This window comes from Eulemur rufifrons, chromosome 8 (assembly GCF_041146395.1).
Source record: "Eulemur rufifrons isolate Redbay chromosome 8, OSU_ERuf_1, whole genome shotgun sequence".
Classification (NCBI taxonomy): Eukaryota; Metazoa; Chordata; class Mammalia; order Primates; family Lemuridae; genus Eulemur; species Eulemur rufifrons.
The window spans coordinates 4503955-4520405 of record NC_090990.1 but is presented as its reverse complement, the minus strand read 5'-3'; the positions used below and the strand labels follow the sequence as shown (position 1 = coordinate 4520405).

The following is a 16451-nucleotide window of genomic DNA, read 5'->3' as shown; positions in this document are numbered from 1 at the left end:
AATCCAATACCACAGGATTCCTGCTGGTTTTTTCCTTTTTTCCTTGTTTGTAATACTCCTTTCTAAAGTAAGAAACCTTATTTCATTATCCTTGATATCTTTACTTATAATTTCCTATAACTTACTTTTTCTTCCACACAGATGTGCTTTGATAATCCCATACCTCCTCTCCCCTCCTCCTCTCCTCCTCTTCCCTCTTTTTAACCTAAGGTGGCTCCTTATAATGTTTTCAGGACTTATTGTCAAGAAGGGAAAGTGAGGGTAGGGGAAGGGCTGTGTAATCTTATTTAACTCTCACATTAATCCATTGAGTTTGGTACTATTATCATACTAATTTTGAAGGTAAGAAATCTTAGGCTCAGAAAAGTCTAGTCACTTGCTCATGATTGCCCAGCAAGCAGGGAGTAAGGCCGGAGTCCAAACCATGGGCTAAGTCCAGAGCACAAGCTTTTTCACCTGTTACTACATAAATATGCAAGGTAACCAGAAAATCAAATTCAGGGCATCTAAACAAAGTTTTAAGAGATTTAAAACTAGGCTTTAGTAGATAGAGCATTTGACATTTCTGAGTGTGACATCAAGGAATCAAATTTGTAATGCCATCTGTTTAACGTGCATGGGATAACAACTGCTACCATGCAGAGTATGCTTACTCTGCTCGATCCTTTAATTTAGTTAATCCCCATAAAGCTCAGTGAGGTTGGTATTATCTTTATTTTACCAATGAGGGAATTTATATATTATATTAAATAACTGCCTAAGGCATTATATTAAATAACTGCCTAAGGCATACAGTTACTTAACGGGAGACTCTCTGCCTACTTGACTCCAAAGCTTATGCTCTTAACTTCTGTGGTTTCATCGTAGATTGATTCATATTACAACTCAATATTCTTTTGCCTGTATTGGAAAATAACTTTTAATTTTTCTAATGAGGAAAATGGTATTTGCTTTCTAGAGAATAACTTGACAAACACAAAAGATAAAGAAGCAAACTGAAGTACTACATAATTCTGTAATGCCATATTTGTATATTTTCCTTCAATATCTGCATGTGCATATAGGTGTACATATATATTAAGGCTATAATTAAGGTGTTTACACACAATATACATATAATTATGCATTCCTTTATTAATCTTATTTCTATTATGAACATAATTCCATGTCATTAAAAGTTTAATAAGGCTGGTCGGAGTGGCTGACACCTGTGATGGTAGCACTTTGGGAGGCTGTGACAGGAGGGTTGCTTGAGGTCAGGAGTTTGAGACCAGCCTGAGCAACATAGTGAGACCCCCATCTCAACAGAAAATAGAAAAATTAGCTGGGTGTGGTGCTATGCCCCTATAGTCTCAGCTACTTGGGAGGCTGAGGCAGGAGAATTACTTGATTCTCCTTTTCTACCTTGTCATTTATAATCTTGTGGAGGTTCCTGGTCTTCCTTCTCTTTTTAAATTGTAACTAAGTAATAAGATTTAGGATCACCTCTTAGTTTGCAAGTGGAAACTAGGCCTGCACATCCAGAGCTGGGGCTTCTTTTATGGTGGACAGCCCATTCTTTTGCGGGAGGTGGAGGTCGGGGAAGAGGGCATAAAATGTGTTTTTAAGGGATTTAACAGAAAATGTCTTGGCTGGTTCTATGAGTACTTTATAGTGCTTAGTATGACTGGGGTGGAGTGGCCTTGCTTACATGGCTTTAGAAATATTTTCTGATGAAACTTTAATGAATTTAATGGGTAATGTTATAAGGATTTGCCTTAAGAGTTTTGAATTAGCACACCTCAAATGAGATGTTTGTGGCAGGGTGTTCTTTGAACTCTTGATTTGAACCTTCCTGCCCTTCATATTGTTAAAATTACATTATTCAGGCTAAACCTGACTGGGCTAGTATTACTTCAGAAAATGTTTTCTTTTTTTTTTTTTTTTTTTTTTTTTGAGACAGAGTCTCACTCTGTTGCCCAGGCTAGAGTGAGTGCCGTGGCGTCAGCCTAACTCACAGCAACCTCAAACTCCTGAGCTCAAGGGATCCTCCTGTCTCAGCCTCCCGAGTAGCTGGGACTACAGGCATGCACCACCATGCCCGGCTCATTTTTTCTATATATATTTTTAGCTGTCCATATAATTTCTTTGTATTTTTAGTAGAGGTGGGGTCTCGCTCTTGCTCAGGCTGGTCTCGAACTCCTGAGCTCAAACGATCCGCCCACCTCGGCCTCCCAGAGTGCTAGGATTACAGGCGTGAGCCACCGCGCCCGGCCCAGAAAATGTTTTCATTTGTTGCTTGGAAGATTTTGGAGTTTCCTATCCAAGGAAGATCAAGGTCTTTTCATAAAATACAATATTCTTTAGCTACCCTGGTACCCATGGTACCATCTACTGTGTCTGTACTTGTGTGACAATGCCAAGCACTCCATAGCTTTACCTGGATTGTTTGTTTGGTCTTTTCCCAAATGTTTAAAGTTTTCAAAAATAAATTTGTGGAGTTGCTTCTCTTAAGTAGCTACTACTATATTTTTAAATGTGCTGCAGTATTTCTGTTAACTAATCTTATGTGTGATCATTTATATCTGTGTCATTTGATTATTTTCTTTCTTGGAGATCTTGCTACTTAAAACCACTGTTTACCGTAAAAAAAAAAAAAAAAAAAAAGACAAAACTTGATGTCGTCTTGACAGAGCAGGACGTCTAACTGAAGCTTCTGCATGGCTCGGCTTGCCGAGTTCCCTGGTGTTGGCTGTCTCGGATCCCCTTTCGAAGGCCCCACTTCCCTGCACACTAGCTTGGTGTGCAGGGAGAAGCTGCAGAGTCTGTTGGCTGGGCTTTATTTACGGAAACAGCAGGGTTGAGATTGATTGCGTCGTCGAGAGACAGTGTGTGGATGAGGGAGGGTCACAGCACATGCTCAGTCCTGTCAGTGTGAGGGGAAGTTTCTGCGTTCTGCGTGAAGGCTTAGGTCATAGCACAAGCTCAGTGAAAGCTCTATGAGGTCTCTCAGGCTGCATGTGCCTCCATTTTGAGTTGTTAGAGTAGAAAAGGGCAGAGTTTAGCAGTAAGTAGAGGTTCAGGAATTCAGCTAGACTCTCCAGAGCCTCTGTTAGTCATGGATGATCCATTCAGCCCCTGCAGGTAGGCTATCTTCGTCTGGCCTCACCAAAACAGTGATGGTTTTTGCTGCTGTTTCTCACTTCTGAAGGTGTTTATGAATCATTTCATCATTCATAGTGCATGTTCCTGAGAGCCTTGAATTCAGCCCTGGTTGGCCATGTAGGTGGTGTGGCGAAGCGTAAAATCAGAGCTAAAAATGGGTCTATCCAGAGACGCATTAAGCAAATGTAGAATGTGAAGCTTTGTGGGTCCCTTCGTCCCCCTTCCCTTTTCCTTCACCTCTTCCTCTCTTGGGTAATCGTAACCTCAGTCGTGCTGGGTGCGTGTTGCGGAGCTTGTTTGCCTTCAAGACCTGCAGAGCAAGCCTGCAGGCTGCCCTATGGCCCGTGTGGCTGGCAGGGAATGCCTGGGCCTGAGAGCAGCTCTGTTTGGATGTTTTAGGAAGGGTGGTAGGTGGGCAGCTATTGGTTGCTTTGAAGGTGGGTGGAACTTGTTTTGATTGAGAGCCTGTTTGCCAGAGCAAATTATAATTCTTGTGATCTTTTTCTGAAGTCTGACATATGCAGGGGTTGTTTGTGGATTATGGTTACAAAAATATCACCTTAAAATGAGGTTTTCAAAAAAATGAAAGGTTATGTCACATCAGTTTCTACTGTGTCTTTTGCCTCAAAAGGAAGCAAAAACCCTTCTTCGTTTTGGAGCTTAGGAAAATTTGTTGGCCATTTTTTAGAAAGTGTATGTATTGCCATTTGCGTTAGAAGTTGAGGTTCCAGGTATTTTGTTTGTTTATTTTTGCATGTTTGTTTTAGAATACGATGGCATTTGTTGTGTGACTTGTGAATTCTATGAGTGGGTAATAAAAAGAGTAGTTGGTACCTGAGAAGGCAGAAGCACTGACAAGGCCACAAGTGTCTGCTTGATTACCAGGCACTAGTTTTTGCTACCCAGGGAAATTGTGTTTTTTGGGTGTCCTGGTTGCAGACAGGGCTCAGACAGATGGCTCTCACCATCGTTAACTTAGGGAGCCAGTCAGAACAAGCAGATCTAGGACAAGTTGAATTCTTACCAAAGCGAATTGTATGTGAAGGTTTTGAATCATATCAGTTACTCTACATTGTTTCCTCTCCCTCCTTTTTCTTCTGATAAAGATTGGAAAAAACTTTGAAATGACACTTAAGTTTTGTGCATTTGTGAGGATAAAAGAAGGCATACAATATAGGAGAAGTTGCAACGGAAGAACCCTCATAGGAGAGAGAAGGAGTTGACTGTGCATTGATACAATGCACAGTAAATTCTTACTGTAAAAATTTTTATTGTAAGATCCTAATTGTGTAATATGAATATGGAGCTTTGTGTGGTCAACTCTTGTCAGAGGAGGCCCCTGATCTTGGTGGAAAGTTTTTAGGAAGGCAATAGTTGGTGAATTCTAGTTACTGAAATATTGCTGAAGTATATAACCTGTATTCTTGCAAGTTCAATTTTGAGATTGCACCGAAGGAGGGGAACTGTAGAGGGATAAGTTAGGGTTAGTGCATTTATTGCTATTTTTATGATCTGTCTTTCCATTCATCTGAGGGCCCTCTTCCCATATGACCATATTTACTTGAATGTTGCTCTTGGGAGTTTTGAGTAGGTATCTACTTTTTCCCATACCATGTACTGTTGTTTCTGGAACTTGTATTTCATGCTATTTAAAAATACCATTGTTCTTCCTTTTTGCTTCTCTCTTTTAGTAAAATTTTTCTTCTTCTAGACTAAAGGAACTGGGCACTGCGGCACTTTCTAGTCATGTACATGTGGGATCCATGCAGACTTAAGGAGAAAACTCATTATTTGAGTCAGGCAAATACTGCCTTTGTGTTCTAGGATCTTTATGTCTCCTTAAACTTTCTTTACATTTAACAAATAAAAATGTGAACAGGAAGCTGTGTTCATGGCCGATTCAGCTCTGGATCAGGTTCCTCCTGCTGGTTTGGCTGGCCTGGCGGGGCTCAGTACAAATTTGCATGGTGGTTACTATGATCTGTGGGTACCCTCTGTTGTTAAGAGTCAAGTTTTTCTATGTTTCAAATCCAATAAATTAAGTCACTAGAGCTATTTCTTGTGTGGTGTCTATTCTGTATTTTTCTGTCTGGGGAAAATATTTTTGGGATGCTAAAGATCTGCTTTTTAGGCCTTTTGTCCTTGTCTGGTGATGGTGGAGGTGAGGGAGCAGCACATGGGAAGTTATGTTCTTGGTTGGTGAAGTTGTCTTTGGTCTGTGTAACTTGAACATCGGCCAGGTTTTTTCATTTTGGCTTATTTTTCCCCTCCTATTGCACTTTAGAGTGTCAGGAAATGTGGCAGAACATTGAAAGTATATGTTTCAAAAAAACATAAAAGTTCATAAAATTACTATAATACTAGCTTTTCTTGTCATTATAGTAGAATCTTGAGTAAAAATCTGAGATTGAGCCTTAAATTTAAAGTGTTCCCTTGTCAACATGAGTTTTGCAGTCTGTTTTTGGTTGAAAGCTGGAATGGACTTGATTGTGTTTAATTGGCACTTCTTTCTTGATCTGTTTGTAACATATCTCTCTGCTTTTCCCTGCTTCCTCAACTCTTGGCTGGTGTGTTGACTTATGACTTAGGCAACTGTGCTACACCTAAGACCTGATTATTTGTGATTCTCCAGTTCTTTGTTCCTGATCCTTTTTCCTTCTGAATGCATTTTTTCTTTTCCATTTTACTTTTTGTTCTGTACTGAACTGACTTGTCTTTCTACCAGAGAGGCATTTATTCTAACACCATCAAACAAATGTCCGACAGGATGAGAAAGAAGCTAGAAATACTGGCTAAAGGAAAATTTGAAATGATGTTGAAGCTGAATTTATGAGGCTTCTCCTAAATAAGCACAGATAATTATCATCTCTTTTGAGCAGTTTCTGATTTGGGCAGATACAGGTGCTTGAATGTATGTTTAAAACAAATATGAAAGAAAACTAATTTTCTCATGTTGTGTACTCTGATATGTTGTGTCTAAGGTAAAACACCTCATTTTAATTCAACTGGGTTAATTAGAGATTATTTCTATCAGTGTTCATTGAACTGCACATTTATTTGTGATTATTTGATTGATCATCTTCCTTATTGAACTTTAAACTTCTGGGGAAAGGACCCTGTCCTAAGTCTCGATTCCCTGGCAAATGGGTCTTTGGAATCAGTATGCTGAATAAATGAATGACATCATCTATGATACGAGAAAAGGTGAGATTTGGAGCTGGACAGTGTGGTTCAAATTCCACCTAATATGTGGCATCGGACAAGCTGTGACATTGGACACATTCTTTCGCTCCTCTGAACCTCAATTTTCTCAAGGGTAATAAGGAGATAAATATTTCTCATAGTTGTTGTAAAAAAACTAGATAAAAACAACATGAAAGTGTTTGCCATATGGTTTCTTAGTACATCATTGGTACTAATTCAAAGGCCACAGCCTGGACAATAGCGAGACCCCACCTCTACAAGAAAAAAATTAGCTGGGCATGGTGGTGCATGCCTATAATCCCAGCTACAGAGAGAGAGAGGCTGAGGCAGGAGGATTGCTTGAGCCCAGGAGTTGGAGGTTGTAGTGAGCTATGATAACGCCACTGCGCTCTAGCCCAGGCAACAGATCAAGACCCTATCTCAGGGATAAATAAATAAATAATTCAAAGACCAAATCTGCAATCTCATATAGATATGATTATTTCAACATCTTTATTGTTTATGATCAACCTGTTCAACTAAGACAATGTTAGGAATTGTTTTAGGAGTTATGGTAATTAAATTAGTGACCAATATGTTTAGCCACCATTTACTGATCTGCTTTCTTCTTATTCTCTTTGGGTGTTTATGGTTTTCTTTACATTTCTTTTTAGAAGAAACTCAACTTCCATATCTTATAATATTTGATGTGTTTAGCATCAAACATTTTTCTTACCACTTTGTCTAACATAGTTACATGTGTCTGTTAATGCCTATTTGCCTCCTCTTCTCATATTCACACCACTACAGTTAAGAGGAATAAGGCAATTGTCTTTTTTTTTTTTTTTGTAATAACATTTTCCAGAGACTTCCTAGTGGGAACAAAGAGACCTTTAGACATGTGTCATAGACATGCTTACTTGGTTCAAAGTCTCCCTTTTCTGGGACTGCTCAATTCAGCTTTATTAGGCAGTTTGATTTGAATGTGCAGAAAGCTAGCATCTTCTTTGGTCAATAGATCAGCTTAATCTTCAAAGACTGCTGCTTTATAAATGGTTTTCAATCATGGTGGGACTTTTTTGTTTGTTTGTTTTCTGATGCTTCATGTATATATGCATGCAGGTTTGCTAGACTATGGTCCTTGAAGCCGTTTCCGTCTCTGCAGCAGGCCATTCATTACAGTCAAGCCTAGGAGCCTGAAGTGGAATGTTGTTACATGTCATAGCCAAACACACTGTATGTTACTTTATAATGGGGGACAGATATGACAGATAAGAAATTTAGACAATGGAGCAAGGTCATTGTAGTACTTTGGAACTAGATCTTTCTCACCTGTTGTTAAATTTTTTTAAAAAACAATTTTTTCCTGACATTGCTCACACATTGTTGTGTGTGGAGGCCATATTTACTGCATCTTATTATTAGCTTGGAAATTCTTATTATTCCTCTGCCAATGCCTAATGTTTAGTTCTGGACACTGAATTATATTTAGGAGGACCATGTGAGAAAGCTAATTCTGTGGCCTGGAATCCTTTTCTCTAATCAACTCAGTGTGACCCCTCAAAAGAACACTTTTCTCAGGCCTTGGTTTCTTCTATTAAGCTAGAAGACTGGATCAGATGGCCTCTCAGGAGCCTTCCATCACAGCAAATTTAGAATTTTATGATTTTGCATGTGGACCAGGTGCCTGTGTTGACCTTTCATATTTGTGTATGCATTTCGAGCCATTAACATTTTCAGTTGTTAATTGATTCTTATTTTTTAGATTAATCAATGATGAATTTTCTTCCTGCTAGGCAGTTGGCTGGCCTTCTATCATAGGTGACATAACTGTCTTAATTTTGCAACAAATCTCTTAGTTGTTGTCTATGGCTAAATAAGAGTTGAGTTAGAATATTGGAGCCCTTCATTCACTTAAAATATATTTAGTGAGAGCCAGTGGACTCTGGGTTATAGTGGTAACTAAAAACAGACTTGGTTCCTTACTCACATGGTGCTTTTTTTGGTCTAGAGGGCAAAACAATCATTGAAAGAAACAATGACACAAAATAAATATAAAACCATGAATGTGATCGGGGCTGAAGGAGAGGTAGATGGTGCTATGAGAACTCATAATAGAGGGATTAGCTCCCATTCTCACTTTTTGCCAGTAGTTAGAGTTAATAATAGTAATGACCTCTATGCAGGAGGCACTATGTCTAGTTCTTTCCGTAGATTATCTTTTATTTTTATAGCAACCTTACAAAGTAGCCATTATGAACATCATTTTATAGGTGTTGAAACTAAGGGCTCAGAGAGACTGAGTTGTATCCTCAGAATCACACATAGAGCCAACAAAACTTTGGTATTGAAATTTTAATTCAGGTTGGACTCTGAAATCTATGCTCTTTCCCTACACCTGAACATACACATGTACCTAGACTCAGGTGTGTGTGACAGGTCCTCTCATCCTCTCAGTCGTGAGGTGCCAGTGTCATGGGACGTTCTAATAGGATGTACAGAACATAGTGATTTTACTCAGACTTAGGAGAAATTTTCTGTCTTAAAATAAAGGGACTATATTATGGAATAGAATACAAAATTTGCATGAGTTTTTAAGACACTCTATCAGACTTTAAAGAAATTTTGGACTTATTAGAGACTGCTTTGTAGGTATGTGTTCATCCTGGAGAAATTTGAGAAACCCAGTACGTTGTCCCAGTCTTCTTTCTGATCCTCATTTTTGCTCCTGCCCCACAATACATCTTAAAAAAAGTGATTTGGATAAATCTCCTTTTGGGTTTCTTAAAATGTGTATTTCATTCTAGACCCCCAGACTCCTTATGTGGTCACCCTCTAAATGTGCTAGTAAGTCGAGTTTCTAGAGTCTTCCTGCTGAACTTAACACCCTGTGGAAAACATAAGAATTATCCACTGTCTGATGTTTACTGTCTGAAGGACAGGAAAAAGGAAGATTGCGCAGTGATCTCATTCACACATGACACCTGCCCAGAACAGGGGTCTGACTTGAGAGTTGTCAATCCCAGCCCCTTGTGAGTGGGCCACAGGCCACGCTGCTGTTACGTCCCCAGGTTTGGGGAGGGGGTGAGGTCTGGCTTGTGATGGTAAGCATGCCAGCTCCCTGTGAAAGGCCTCAGTTCTACCAGTTCTTGCCTTCAGTTGCTTCCTGGCAGTGCTGTCTGTTCATGCCTTCTCCCCATACCCGTGTCCTCGTCCCTTCCTCATGCCTGTAGAATCAGGTCCTTATCTTAAGCAGTCACCATAATCACATAGAGATATCTGGGCATCTTCAGTGAACATTCACAGAAAGAACATTGCCTCCCTGCAACTGCTCCTCTCTTCGGGGTGGAGAAGTGACTGTGTCACATTCTTGCGCAAGCCCCTGTGTCTCGGCAGGCTCCTGCATCCAGCTGACACGCTTTTCTCGAGGAGCCCTCCCTGCATCAGGCCGTCAGCCTTCTCATCTCCTTTGCAAAGATGCTTCTCCCTTTTTATATTCATTTGCAGGCTCCCTGCTCCTTTCTGTCCATTCCCTGTTTACTTCTTAGACTAAAACGTTTCCATGGTAACAGGTTACTTTTCAAAGAGAACATCTTGTCATTTTATTTAATCCACTGCAGCTGAAGAGGACTGAAATATTAAGTTGTAGTTGCTATGGATACTGCTTTGTTACATCGGTTTCTTTTGTATCAGATTTCATATACAATGAATTTCTTTTTTTTTATACTTAAAGAATAAACACAATGACTTACCATTATTGTTGTAATTTGGCTTCTGGTACTATTTTTTCATATTCTAAAGCAAAGATTTGTAGAATAATGGAGGCTGAACCTCAGCTGTTTTGAAAAACAATTTACATTAGGTACACAGAGAAATTCCTCCTTTTGCTGGGGAGGATGGTGACAGTTCTTAATTCTTTTTTTTGTAATATGATTCACATATAGGGATATCTCTATAATGATAACCACATAGCTGAGATCCTTAGTAAATATCGGGAAAAAAGAAATATGTGGCTTGGAGTTAATTCCGGAATCTCATTACTCATGAACTGTGGCTCTCTTTCTTCAGTTATTCATTCAGCTGTCTGCAGTTTATTTGGGGGGAATCTTTTTGTCATTTAATCAGCTTTTCTCTTATCTTGCTTTCTTGCTGATTTCTAGTCTGTCTGTAGTACCTCTTCTTTGACTTTTTAAAAACTTCAATGTTTAGATTCACAGGAAGTTTCAAAGATATTACAAAAGATACTACAGAATAATTCCATCTTATGTAACTGTAATACAACATCAAAACCAGTTAGATGGCATTAATACATTGTGTGTATAGTTCTATGCCATTTTATCACGTGTGTAGCTTTGTGTAACCACCACAGCAACCAGAGTAACAGAACTGTCCATCACCACAAAGACCTCCCTCCTGCTACCCCTTTAGAGTCACACCCACTCCCCCCGCTCCGTCTCCTCACCATCCCTGACACCTGACAGCCACTGATCTGTTCTCCATTTCTATAATGTTGTCATTTCAAGAATGTTGTATCGTGTGGGTGCGGTGGCTCATGCCTGTAATCCTAGCACTCTGGGAGGCCGAGGCAAGTGGATCGCTCAAGGTCAGGAGTTCGAGACCAGCCTGAGCAAGAGCAAGACCCCATCACTACTAAAAATAGAAAGAAATTATATGGACAGCTAAAAATATATAGAGAAAAATTAGCTGGGCATGGTGGCACATGCCTGTAGTCCCAGCTACTAGGGAGGCTGAGGCAGGAGGATCGCTTGAGCCCAGGAGTTTGAGGTTGCTGTGAGCTAGGCTGACGCCACGGCACTCACTCTAGCCCGGGCAACAAAGTGAGACTCTGTCTCAAAAAAAAAAAAAAAAAAAGAATGTTGTATCAATTGTCCTTTAACTTTGATAGGTTTTCTCCATCAACATGATTATCGAAATTTCGAAAACAAAAACAAAAACAAAAAAACCTTTTTGATTATTTTGACTTGCTCTGGTGTTTGAAATGAACAGTCAACTGAAATAGGAAAAAGCATATGGATTCTCATACTTTTGTTTGTAATTAATTGTTTAATTTTGGTTCAGTAACCTAATTACCCTGCCATATGGGAGTGCGATTGGGAGCTCTGACTTTGGAATCAGCTGAACTTGAGTTTGAATCATGATTTTACCACTTGGTAGCTGTATAATCTTTGGCAACTGCATAGCATCTCTTAGCGTCAGTGTCCTTGTCTGTACACGTAGAGGTTGTGATAGCATCTACTTTACAGAGTCGTCTTTAAGAATAGATAAGAAAATAAATGGAAATTGCTTAGCTTGCAATGCCTGGTACATAGTAAATGTTCAGTGGATATGTCAGTTGATTTATCTGTGTTACAATTAGTGTTGTTATTATCTATAAAGTGGAGATACTGCCTCAGAGGATTGTAATGGGAATAATGAAATATTGTTTGTCTGGCATTGAAGTACTTACTAAATGATAGCTAGTATTGCTATTTTGCTTGTGTTTGCTTGTTTTGCTTATATTTGCCAGTAACTATTAATATAATATACGTAGATTTAAGATAATGTACATGAAAAACCCAGAGGGAAGGACAAAGGGGGTGTGTGTGTGTGTGTGTGTGAGCATGTATGTTTGTGTGTCTTGCGTTATGCTGGGACATGACTTCAGCCTTTGGTTTCTTACTTCATACAGTAGTGCCCTTCATCTGACTTGGCTGGGATTCGTACTGCCCTTAATCTGGATTCTCCCTCTTAAACTGATGATCACCCTGTCTACCTAGACCTGCTTTGTTAATTAAGTGGCATTGTGCTTCCAAACGAAAACCTCTTTAGTAGCTATACTATTTTAAACACAGGATAGAGTGAGATCTGAATTTCTGTGATTATCAATACTAATGCTTTTATAATATCAAAATATGAATTAAATGATTTAATACCCAGAATGAGATATTACCGTAGAGCACCTAGAACAGATATTAAGTGCTCAAATATTAGCTACTGTTGTTACTAATTAAAGAATGAACTTGGCGTTTTCTATACTAGGAGCCTTTGGAACTTTAGCCTGCAGTATTTTCTAAAGTTCAAATACATCATAATCAGTGCTTCTCAAAGCATGGTTTGTGGACCCTGTTATTATTTTTATTAAATCCTAATCGTTGACTTCCTGTCTTTTTAATACTCTGTATGATGAAATTGGGAGTGACGTAAAAGTCTTCTGCTGCATACCATAGGACGATGACTGTCTTGAGGAGAAGCCCTTGTGCCATCAAGTCATTTGAATTAGAAGTGGAACTAGCCACGTTTTTCATGAAGCACCATTTCTGCTTAAAAGAACAACTGACAGATAAACTGTGGTCATTCAGATGTGGATATTTGGCAGACATTTTCTTCAAGATGAGTGTAGTGAGCCTGTCATTTCAAAGAAAATTACTGATAGTATTCGCCAATGCTAAAATTTGAACTTTCAAGTAAAAATTAGAGTTTTGGAAAACTTGTACCCACCAGTTATACCACTTAAGTGTAGCTTCTTTACACTTAAAGGATTTTCTTATAAGATGGGTAGTGATATTAATGAATGTAATTTTTTAAAAATACTATATGATGAACTCTGTCGATATTTGAAAGATCCACAAAACTTAGTGAGCCAGTATTTTCTATGTAACCAATGCATGACATTACAAAATCATGTCTGAATAGATCCATTCAAAAGGCAACACAGACCAATGGATTTTAATGTAACAGAATCTAAAAGATTATTCATAAGCTTTTAGATTCACATTGTGCATAAACCTTTATCAGACTATCACTTGTTGAGTTTTGGTGTAGTATCAAAAAAGGCTACCTTCTCCAGTTACATACCTGTGTTAGGTTGGACTTTCTTCATATACTTTAACCAAAATAACATATTGCAACAGATTTAATGTAAAAGTGTATCAGAAAATCCAGCTGTCTTCTATTAAGTCAGATATGAATGAGATTTTTAAAAAGTAAAATAAACCCTCTATTTTTCATTAAGTTTTTTTTATTTAAATACAACTACTTTTAATAATGATATGTTATACATGTTATCATGTAATGAGTTTGTTGCTATTTTTAAATCAAATAAACATTTTGAAATTTTTCCAAAACAAATTTGTTGAAATTCTTACTGTGTTTATGTTTTTGTATAGACAGGGTCTTGCTATGTTGCGCAGACTGGTCTTGACTCTTGGCCTCAAGTGATGCTCCCCACTTTGGCCTCCCAAAGGACTGGGATTACGGGCATGAGCCACCACACCTGGCCTCAGTAATTTTTAAAGAGTGTAAAAGGGTCTTGAGACCTAAACGTTTGAGAACTTCTGTGTTAAATAAAAGCCACGTTGTAGTAATTCATCATGTGATGATTAAGAGTGTTTCCTACAAACTGTTGACGTTATGTTTAAATATTAATTTCTGGTGAATTTTGTCAAGTTTTACACTTTAATATTCCAGAAGTATTCATGCAACCAAGAAACTTTTAATTCTTCCTGAATGCATAGATAATGCTAGGCAGGTACTGTGTTAGATTCTGGGGGATACAAAAGATTGATTAAATCTCAGTTCCTGTATTCTAGAAGCTTATAGTCCCAGAGGAGATAGAGGTATGAGATGTCCAAATTAGTCAGAGTAGAGTATCATCTTCTAATAGTGAGGTATGAACCACAAAGACTGCGTTCAAGAAGGGAGCAGTAAGGTGCAGCAGCAGGAGGAGAATATTTAATGAAGGGAGGAGGACTCTGATTGTTAAGGTGATGCCAGGTACAGCTGGGTGCCGGCAGTTTCCCCATCAAGGCCACTTGTCTTTCACTTTTGGTTCATATTCCGACAGTTTTTCTGTCAGATGCATCCAGTTTTCTCTCATGGGATATGTTGCTATCTACTTTTTTGTACTGTGGACTTAAAAAGTATTTCTGCCATTTATTCTATGTTCTGTAGTTCTTGGATATGGTAGGCTAATGCCATTGTCTGCACTTCAGATCCTAATCCTGCTGAAAAATAACTGTTGTTTTCCTTGCAACAAAACCCTGATATTTAAACGTTGCATATGATTTTAGAATACTTTTGTCGTAAAGCGTGATTTTTAAACAAGCTTTTAAGAAGTTTCTTTGTTTTACTTTTGCGTTTTATAACCTACTTACTTTATTAGTATTCTTTCTTGATATAAACTTAGAGAAACAGTTTTCAATTCAGTCTCTTAAAATACCCCAGCACATTTTTTTATTTTACTTGTATCATTATTAGTACATTAATAATTATTTGCCTCCTATTTTTATGGAAATAAGTGGGATATAAGTAGTTTTACTCAACAAAGTATTTGGGGGTTTATTTTATTATCATGACACATTATATTTTGAACTAAACATGATAATATTGGCTTATTAAAATAAAAACGAACCAGGGGTGTTTGTCCTGGATTGTCAAGGACTTATGTGGCAATGATGTGGAAATGAATCCATATCTACCACTTGAGAAGTCCTGGAATAACACCTTCTAGAAGAACCTGAAGGTTGAGCTGTAGGCGCAAGTACTGGACAGGCTATGGCTGAAGCTTTCTAAGATGATAAATTTTGGCTTGTAGGCAAGAAAGCATTTGGAAAGTACTTAGAAATAAAGGAGGCAACTTTGAGCAGCTCGTTTTGCTCAGAGCTAGTTAGGAAACAGGGACAGTTGGAAGGGAGAGAGTGGTAACACTTGAGTGCTTATTTTTCTTAAAGAAGTACTCATAATTAAAATAGCTTCATGGCTCATTTGAATCCTCAGCATACCTCCTAAAATAGCTGCTTCTATTAGAATTCCTACATAAGCCTACGAGAACAATCCATCTTTCAGCTTATTTTTTCAACATGGCATTCCTCTGCTAGAGAAACGGAGATGACTTGTATAGGAAAGTCAGCCCTTCATGTAGACTTCTCTTCTACTACAGCCCTTTGCTTTCAGCCTGTTGCCTCTGTGTGGTTTTATTCCCACTTGGAAAGTCCTCCTTTCTGCCCTGCTGTTGGGCTTATTATCTCCTTTAGAGGTCTCTTGGAACTCTGCCACTTCAGCAAGTGTTTCCTCTCCAAACCTGCCGAATTGTGATAACTCTCCTTAGTGTTTTTCATACTGTTTGTCCGGAACCGTCTTGTGTTTATGAATATAGCGATTGGGTCTACTCTGGTGTCTGGGGGATGGATGCCACCTCCCCAGAGAGATGGAGTGTGAGATTCATGAGGACTGGACCATGTGGTGTCGTTGTCTTTGTCGTCCTTGTCATCCTCCCTTCTCCTCCTCCTTTTTTTTATTACTCTTTTTTTGGTCACATCCACTACTGACCTTTGCCGAAACGAGGTTCTTTACGAGAAAAATTGTTGCTTTAAAAGAAGAAAGTACTGGACCCAAAGGCCGTAAAGGAAATAATAGTTTTCCAAAAATTCATTTTAACAGTTTCAAACATAATGGTGTAGGTATCAGATCCATGAGAGAAAAACAAGAAAATGTGCCTCCACTTGGGTCCTTTGCTTTGTTATGTTCTTTAGTTCAGCCCAAGTCAACAAACTATTATCAAACAGCTGTCACTATTTAAAAGCCATCTCCTTGACACTGTTGAAAATTTGGTGGTGCCTATAAAATACAAGAAAGTCTTGTCACTGGGCACAAAAAAGGTTTTCCTAAGATAGCGCACAGATAGTCATGATTCCAAGGTGCAGGTAACAGAGAGCCTGGGGAGGGCAGGATTTCTTTGACTACTGCTGTGTACCCAGTTAGTGCCCTGTGCAAGGCCTGGGACAAAAAAAAAGACATTCAACAAATATTTTATGAAGGAATGAAAAGAGGAAAATACCACACATTTTAGGGATGAGGGTGAAATGGGCAGGAGATCAAGAAAGGCTTCTTGAAAATCATGGCTTTTAAGGGGAACCTGGCCAGTACGGATTTGGAGCAAGGGAGGGGAGAGTATTGCGAGAGCAGTCAGAGTGGCGGAGACAAAAGGAGAAAAGCTCTTTCACCTCCTGTGCCTGCTGGGCTCATTCCCTTACTTTTTCATCTCAGGGCATGCTGTACTTTATTATTAAATAAGTCCTATATAATATTTCATCATTTACCATCTACTTAATTCTTGGCACTTATCA

General features: G+C 38.7%; 1 protein-coding gene across 1 annotated transcript in view; it reads left to right on the top strand.

Annotated features, from left to right (window-relative positions):
• The window catches only part of RERE (arginine-glutamic acid dipeptide repeats), a 409470-nt gene that overhangs the window by 256066 nt on the left and 136953 nt on the right, over nt 1-16451 (top strand). The gene's annotated exons all lie outside the window — the stretch shown is intronic.